General features: G+C 41.8%; 1 protein-coding gene across 3 annotated transcripts in view; it reads left to right on the top strand.

The window, feature by feature from the left end:
* Positions 1-5,874: 5,874 nt before the first annotated feature.
* LOC308400862 (SPRY domain-containing SOCS box protein 4-like) overlaps positions 5,875-9,164 on the top strand; it is a 66,023-nt gene continuing 62,733 nt past the window's right edge. For all 3 annotated transcript variants that reach the window (XM_080888885.1, XM_080888883.1, XM_080888884.1), the window contains exon 1: positions 5,875-6,184. The gene's annotated coding sequence lies outside the window, so the exon portion shown is untranslated. The remainder of the gene's footprint in view (positions 6,185-9,164) is intronic.

The following is a 9,164-nucleotide window of genomic DNA, read 5'->3' as shown; positions in this document are numbered from 1 at the left end:
TTGGATGATTGGAGTTTGATGAAACAAGACATTAGGAATTTAATCATTTATCCATTTAACAAACAAGGGCTTCAGTATCATGTGGAAGAACCATACACAGAGAGCCATACTGGTGTTCACTCTGTGTTGTAGCGTCCTGATGACACCGAGTTTATGCTCCAGTGGATGATGAGAGTCAAACCTTACATACTGATCTGTATACGTTGGTTTATGGTACACATCAACATTTAAATGTCACCCATTACTGATGGAAATCTCACAGTCTAAGAAGGCTAATCTGTCACTTTTTATATCCTCCCTGCTGAACTTGTGTTGGTCCACCGAGTTAATGTGATCAGTGAATTGTAGTAGTAGCAGTTCTGAGATTTGATTTTCACCGAGGTGTCATACCTGAACCAACGACTTAACAGAGCCCTCTTTTCCACTTCTTCCTTGTTCAAGTTGGCCACCATGGGTGAAACTGGGGAACCCATGGCACACCCACGTTTCTGACACAGTTCCAAGAGCCAACACACTTGGTCGGAGCTGAGAGTGGTCCTGTTGCTGAGGTTGGGGTGTAACATAGTACGAGATCATTGTTTCATCTCCCTCCATAATGCCATCTCTCACCTTCTCAACAAAATCCAAGCTGTTCTTGATGTGGTGTTTAGAGCTGCCTACCAACAGGTTGAGGGTCAAAGCCAGAAAATTTGAGATGTTATAGGTGACCAAGCTGATCATACAGACAATTGGTGTTAGAGGTACACCCTGTTTGTGTATCTTTGGTAAACCATACACAGTGAGTCTCATTTCAGGGGCTCATAAGTATTTTTGTCACTGAGCAGTGACAAAACTTAGCAAAACCATGCACCTAACCTTTTCTGCTGGAAGGATGATAATGTTGTGTCATTAGCGATATGAGCGCCTTCCTCTCCTCCATGCTGATTAATGATCAAGAAACTGACCTCACAGCCCATTGTTTGTCAGTGATGGTAGTTTCAGTCATTATGCAGATGTACTGTTTGGGAACACCTGCAGTCAGCTGAGAAGAAGTCACCTGGATTTGTGACGGAACATTTTTCCCACTAAAAACACTACATCCAGATGAGCAGAATCAACTTTTTGAGATTTCCTTTTGAGCATGAATCAAGACAGCGATCTTCTTTATGTGTTGTTAAAGCTAAAAAGGTGATTACAACTAAAATGGGTATTTGTGCTGTTAAAATGTGTCCATATGGAAACCATGGCTGGGGAGAAAAGGCCCTGCAAAAATGTTCTACTAGAAAGATTTATGCCATTTCTGTGTTTCAGTGGTCTGTTATCTGTGATTTAGTGAGTGGTTGATTTGCTTTTACTGCATGTTCTGTTCTGTTTGTTTGATATCAGTCAAATTTAATTGAATTTCATTTTATTTGGTCTCAACAGATTGTTGAAAGCACATTACCTTCCAGCAGGTGGCAGTGTCGCCTGCTTCTCTGCCCCATTTAACTCTCACTCAAAGACTCTCAAAGTCAAGCCAGTGGAGCAGATGACAGCCTGCTTCCATCCCATTGCTCAGTCCAAATGCTTGGAGACTGGGGAAGAAAACCCCAAATTTTAATTCTAATTGACACGTGAAATTTGCATTGACTTTTTTGCCAACTAAATCAGAATATAAATGAACTGTAAAAGACACAACAACGGATGAACAATGGTGTAGCTTTCAGCTGACAAACATTCTTCCCTAATTCACAGTTAATTCCCTTTGCTAAACAACGGGCATCGCATCATCATATTAGCTCTAGCAGGACCAGCCTGACTCACACACCACATGTATTTAGTTAGTGTCAGACTGAAAGGGACGAGTGTGTTCCTAAAACACGTTCCACAATCTGCCAGTGTTCTTGGAATAGTACAAAGGGCTTCAGGGTGTTGGTTGTGGCTCACTTGTAAATTGAGCACTGGGGACACACTGAAAAGCAACAGCTACGACAGAAGGTGATGGAGCCAGTAGGGCGTTATAACTGGTACCTTGTTTACCTCTAGAGTGGAAAGGAAAGGAGATTAGAAAGAGGCAGTAAGATGCTGTGATGGGAGCTTCGGGCAGATTACACAATGGATGGAGCAGAGGATAAGATATCTAGACTGCTGACCCTTCGTGTGGGTTACAAAAACACATTCCCATAGTGTATTCTAGGAGCAACTTAGAACCTGTGTCTCCAGTAAAATAAATGCTAATAATTGACAAAGTTGTCCTGAAACAGGCTTCTTGTTATAAATTTGACTTGTCAAGCGATATTCAAGAAGAGAACTTGTAAATACCAAACACATCTCCTTTTGCAGCTCTCCCCTTACCCCACTATCACCAGCTTATGCACGTATTTCATATAGAACTGGCAGCTAGCTCAGCCAGATCCAAGTTCTCTGCTCACCAATTTTTACTTCTCACAAGGACCTTTTTAACTTTTTGTACTCACCCGATCAGATCATTAAAGAACTGAGTTTCCAAAGCTTAGACTGTACATTAAACATAGATATAAGCACTGCGATATTACCTACTGGTTTTAGACTCCACAACCTCAACAAAGGTGCTTTGGTCTCTGTTTTTTCTTTTCTTTCTTTTCTTTTTTGAAGGTAAAAGTGGGCATGTTTGGACAAGAAGGATTTGTGCTAACACTAGCAAGCTTGGTTAGCAGCTAATACTAGCAAACTTGGTTAGCAGCTAGCAGTAGCAAGTTTGGTTAATTGTTTCATTCTAACCCTGAAATGCTACAATCTGGTAATTGGAAGCTGTCTGCCTGTTGCAGGTTTATATGAGGGTGAAGCACTAGGCTCCAGATTCAGACAAGCAATCCCCTCTCATCTTGCTTTAGATGTCTTCCACGGCTCATACTGTCAGTGAAAAAAACCACAACTCCGGCATATGGCTGGCATGCACAAGGCATTATGCACACCACATTGCGTGCATGGATTAAAAAGGAAATGCATTTGCTCTCTGTCTCTAGCTCTTATTCTTCCCCGAGCACTTAAATCTTATATTGTTCCTGGATCTTAAAAGCCACCCAAAACTAACACTAAGTGTAGCTTTTTGCATCTTAGGCGCGACTGTCTGTGGCCTGAGAATCTCCAGCCATGCTTGTGGGTCTGTGCTGTAAGGTTGTTCTTAGGCTGCATTCTGGTCATGTACTTCAGGCCATAATTATGAGTTTTAGGGGGAAAACCATTGATATCAACTTCCGAGTTGCAATCCCAAGTTGGAAAAATAAGGGGCACAGAAGCATTTCCAGTTAGCTAACTGCAATGTCAACAGCAGAGGATTGCTGACAACGTGTCTGCACAGATACCAGTGCTCGCATTTCAGAATTAACCAATATTTATACTATCTGTATATGTCTGTCTATGAAACACATTTTTAAACCTGTATTGTGTTTTAACGGCCAGCAGAGGGAGAGGTCTCTAGTTTTCAAGCAATTGAGATTACTAAAGTATTTGAATTCTTGGTTTACTACTGATTGATTAACTCAATAAATATTTTACTAATGGTTTTATGATCTTATTCACCAGTTTTGAGTGTTAATAAATCAAGAGTTTGGTTTGCCCTAGCCAGCGTATCATATCATACAGGTGTACATACAGTGCTTAGACCACCTGTATTTTTAAATGTTTTTTTAATGATAATACTGTAATGTAATGTTTACATGCACACACACACACACACACACACACACACACACACACACACACACACACACACACACACACACACACACACACACACACCTGTTGTTATCTGTTTAGATTTTTCAGGAAGAACTACTTATTTGGTGTCTGGAGCACCATAGACAGTACAGATTCATCCTGTGGGCAGCAAGACCCAGACAATTACACAATTACAGAGACAGTAATTCAGCCACAGCCTGTTGACTGTGGACTTAAAAGTCAGACTGGCAAGGTTAAATTTAGAGACATTTCTTTCTGTCTGAAACACACAAACACTTACATCACTGTATATGTGAATGTAAAGTGAAGGGAAATACAGCCAAACCAGAGCAAAGTACTTCCATTTATTTTCTCACAAGCAGCTATCCTCATGATGATTCTGTGACACCACTTCGGCTGTAGGGACACTGTCCAATTACGGTCGGCCACACAACCTGGTCCACAGAGGGATTAAAAAAACTCAGACACAATGAAGGTGTGACACATGAGGACTGGATAGAGACAGATAACCAGTGGGAATGGTAGGCAAAAAAGATTAGGATGGGTGTAGATGTTGGGAGGTAGAGAGACAGAGACAACATAATGAAAGGCAGTGAATGAAAACATCCCATGTAAAGTGTCTGTCAAAGGACTCGCAGAGGATTCGGTGTGTGCTTGGTGAGAAGAGCCATGGCAGCTTCTTCTGAAGTCAGCACTGAAGAGCAGGGAGACACACACACACACACACACACACACTAACTTTCACAACTCTCACAGCCTCTTTCATAGACAATAGATACGCTCTTACACAAGAGTAGAAATTCACTGCTTGCACACTCACACAGCATGCAGCATGAGTCATGTTCGGTTGAAGTTGCTTCTGCCTCAAGTACATCAACTTTCTGACTTTATGAGTAACAGGCGTTTTACTGTCTAAGGTGACAGCTTGAAGATTGATAGGTAGATATTTTCATGCTTCTTTCAGGCTAAGTTAAGCACACCATCTCCTGACTCCAGCTTCATATGTAATAGACAGACACGAGAGGTGTTATTGATCCCATCAACTAACTTTTCTAGAAAGAAAATGAAGCGTGCTTACCAGACAATGTTGAATTATTCCCTTAATGACTCACTGCAGAGGAGCAAGGGGGGAAAAAATCAGCTGATTTTTATTGACTGACAGGCGAGTGATCTGGGCTGTGTTAAACCCATCAGCTTCAATTCTCTGGTCCTCTTCGGAATTGATTTGAGGCCAGCTGCTTAGGGAGCCAGTGGTCTACTTTCTACAATGAGCCTCATTTCATCCAAACCTTTATTACTCACAGAGGCTTACTTGCCCGTGTTTCCGTACGCTTTTAATACCGTTGCAGGTGAGATGAGCACAGCTGGAATTGGACTGGGATGATGGAGAGGGAGTTAATATTGATATGAACTGACATTAGGTGGAGTCACAGTGGTTACTGTGAGCACACACCACACCTAAATCCAAACAAACCAGTGTGATCGTCATTACCTGAACTGGTTTGGCTTTTGTGGCAAGGTGCATTAGAAGTGAGAAATAAGCTTGCTGAGCCATTAGTTTTGGATAAATCAACAGTTTTAGATAAATCCATAAACAATGTCAGCTTTAAGTTATTTATTTAAGTATGCAACATTAATCAAAGACAAAAAAGATCAGGAAATGTTCTATGGAATGGTTGGATTACATATTGTGTGTGTCACCAAGACATAGTCTCAATTATAGAAATATTTTCTTATATACTTTTTCATAACAAAAAGTAGAACCAGTGCTCCAAGTTCACGTTAATACACTGCAAAGGCACTGAGCCGTTGTGATTAAGCTCAGCGTAAAACTATGTAAGGCATGAAGTGGTCTCCACCCTGCCTCAGCTCTAAAAGCGAGAGTGTAACAGGAAGTGCGGAGAAGCCGACACACAAAATAAAAGCACACATGTAGACACCTTCAGGGAAAAAATAGCATTTGGCAACAAAAGCTCACAAAAACACTCCACGACGTCGTTCGGTGCGTGTTCTTATAACGCCATGCTTGTAGACTGGACACAAATTCGCTTTAAAAAAATGCCGTTTTGAAGTGAAGCGTTTCTCTTCGGGCGTCGTGACCGGAAACGCTTTGCTGGGCTGCTAGCTTAACGCTAGTCACCTTTTCTTAATCCCGACCCTCCAGCCAATCAGCGGCTGTCAGGGACACATGAACGGCGATAATATCCGCGGAACAGCCGCTGCAGGCAGGAGGAACAAAGAAAGCCGCTCGTAAGGCGTCCTTTCACTTCGTCAACACGGACGTATACCGTGTTGGATTAGGTCTGTGTGGGTTTTTGTTTGTCTTTAGCGTAAAGTCATTACCGTAACTATTACATGTTATTCTACGTATTAATTCCGAGCAGTCGTTTTCACTGAGGAAAGAGGAAACTTGGCGTCGTGAGAGGTGGTTTAGTTTTTTCTTTCGTCGGGTCGGCTTTCTCGAAACCCTCCAGCTTTGGATGCGCTTGCCGGAGGTCTGTGTGTGGTAAGTTAGTTTTTCTTTTTCTATCAGTCAGAAACTACAGAGTCTGTAAAGGACGCTCGTCGCTTTGCATTGCGGGAAACAGAAAACTCCTCGAACTCAAACTTTGCCTGTTTGATTTCTGAGGCTCGAGAAAGCGACGTTACCTTCTTCTCACGAACAGCCCGGAGACGGGAGCGTTCTCCCGAACTCACTAAATGTTCGGGTCTTGTTTTCGTGCTCCCCTCCTTGATGACAGACGACACAAAGAATAACTAAACTTAAAGGTGTTTTCTGAGTATTTCGGCATAAGCTTTTTGAGAGCAGGTCGGTCATTGTTATGTTTAAGGCTAACTTGTTGAGCAGCTAGGACTGGCGCTTCAGCTGGCGTATATAGGCTTGGTATACTTATCTAAATGGCTTCGTAGGGAGTCAGTCGTGCCCGAATGCATTAAGATGACATTGCTGCAGCATTAAGTCAATCGACCTGTATTGTAGTTGACTAAAATGTGTCAACACCAAACTATTTTTTTTAAATTTATTTCTTTGCCGTTTTAAAGGATCATGCATGAAACTAGTTTTCCTTGTGTTTATAAGCTGCTTAAAGGCACTTTTTAAGCACAGTTTTCACCACCTGAATGCCTGAGGTCTTGAGATGTTTTCACATGTGTGCTGCCTGATTGGTTTAATTTCGCTAGTTGGTGAACTTCTTTTTCCTGAAACGGGCTGTTTTCCATGTGAGCAAACAAGGTAGGTAGCAGAGTGTGTTTCAACCAATAGCAGCTAGGCTGTTTGACTCCATTCAGTGGCCATTTAATCTTAAGCCTGCCTGCTATTCAAGGCTAAACGCCTAGCCTGTAACCACACCATCTGCTTTGCCCTCCAGGGTATTGTCAGGCTACTGTCCAGATCAAGTGTTATGGGAGATTTGTGTGGGTGGACCACAGCAGATGGTAAGATGGAGAGCATAGCTGGCTGATGTGGCAGCTAGGCAAACCATTGTGGTGGTTGGTTGGATCGTGTTTTTAGTTGTCAACAGTGTAATAAACAAAAGCCAGAATCTTTCAACAGGCAAGCACTTTCCACAGCTCCATCAGAGGCGGCACTGAACATGGTGTGAATGTTAACTAGCTTCCCATACAGTACAACGGCAAGCTTATCTTCTCCTAATAGAGGGGCTAATGACCCCTGCACTCCACTTCCAGCCATCTGGATTTCGACCCTGTGGCTATCATGACGTCAGCTCACCTCACTTTGACCATGCATAAATGTAAACATGGCGTTAGAAGTCAGCAGTTGAGTTCTGATTTATGTTTAGTTTATATTATGGGTCATCTTCAGTCATATAAAAGATAGTAGCCACTTCGTGCATTTAAAAAGCAGGGAATTGGTATTTCTTCAGCTTCTGGATTTTTATGGCTGATTAGAGCCCACTGACTGTGGGGTATGTGTGTGATAACAAACCGCCTCTGTGACATAGTTTAACCTGCTCAAGTAGACCTTACTTAATGATCAGTGATCTGGATTGATTTTTAGTGAGTGGGGTCTTTGGATGTGCATTTCCCCCATATAGGAATCTCACCAATTGGTGCTATGAGGTTCACGAATGCAACGTAATTGCTCATCACTAGAGCTGGGCGATAGAACGATAACGATATGTATCGCGATATAACTTTTACTCGATAGAGAAATTAAGCTATCGCGATAGACCTCGCCGCTCTTGTCCTCTTAAAAAAAAAAAAAAAAAAGGTCAGCCAATCCAAATTAAGCAGCGCAGAGCCGAACCAATCACAGCCGCAGCGTCACGTCGCGTGACTTGTTACGTACAGCACAAGTGCCAAGCCGCACGTGTGTTTGTTTGGGAAGCAGCCAGCGGGTAATGGAGCCAGCGCGTAATGGAGGAAATGAGTGTGCCGACTAGAAAAATCAACCGAGCGTGACCGAAGAGAAAACAGATGATGGTTCCAATGCCGGAGAGATTGTCGAACGGAAGAGCCATAGAAGTTCCGTAGTGTGAAGGTATTTCGGCTATTTCAAGTCTGACAAAAACAGAGTAGCGTGCACTGTAAATGTGCCGAAAGCAAGTCTGGAAATACAATAAACTGGTGCATGCGTCACACTGTGCGCCACGTTATTGTTTCGGTGAAATTAACTTCTACAATACTGTTACTGTTAATTCTACTCTCTGCAGTGTTTAAATGCTTACATATACACACAGTTACTGTCCCTCCACACATACGACTCGGTTCTGCTTCTATGCCCCAGCTTTGTTTACTTTTTCCCACCGAGGCTTCTAGACTTCTGATTGGCCAACATTTCTGCACGGTTAGGAATCTAGCGCCACCTGCTGCTTTGGCATGTTCATAGCAGCGTTTTCCTTCATTTCTGCCTTTATGTGTGGACGGGATTATTTTTTTAAAACGAAAACGGAAAATCTCCGTTTTCAAAAATACCCGTGTACGTGTGGACGTAGCCTCAGTGTCTGACTGGAAGCGCTAATTCGTCATTCGGCTTTTGTCAGACTAAAGTAACTGTTAAAACTGTTTGAAAAGCTCAGCTATACAACAAGGAGAGATTGAGAATTTCCTTTTAGTTCTCAGTTTATTTGATATTGACAAAGGTTAGTCAGTTTTGTCTGTTCTTCTGTAAAACAAACTAAGATTTATTTTTAGAATTAATATTTTGTTTCTAAGTGGAATTGACAATTTAGTCTGTTTCGTTTGTTCTATTTTGAAACTTAAACGCTTTAGCGGCTGCCTTTTGTGTAGTTTGCAATATTTGCCTTTATTTATCTGAAAAAGTCTCATGTTCCTTAAGTACATCTACCCTGTTGAACTTATTATGGGAAATAAATATTTAAATAAAAACAAGCTGCTGATTATTTCACATTTTACTTGTGAGCAACGGCACATTTAAATCTTACAAATATAGTTATTTGGCTTATATCGTGATAGATATCGTTATCGCCTGAAATGAAAAAAAAACATATCGTGATATGAAAAAA

The sequence above is a fragment of the Rhamphochromis sp. 'chilingali' genome (genome assembly GCF_963969265.1).
Source record: "Rhamphochromis sp. 'chilingali' genome assembly, chromosome: 8".
In the NCBI taxonomy this organism is placed as follows: domain Eukaryota; kingdom Metazoa; phylum Chordata; class Actinopteri; order Cichliformes; family Cichlidae; genus Rhamphochromis; species Rhamphochromis sp. 'chilingali'.
The sequence above is the reverse complement of the archived record's forward strand: the minus strand, read 5'-3'. Positions and strand labels throughout refer to the sequence as shown.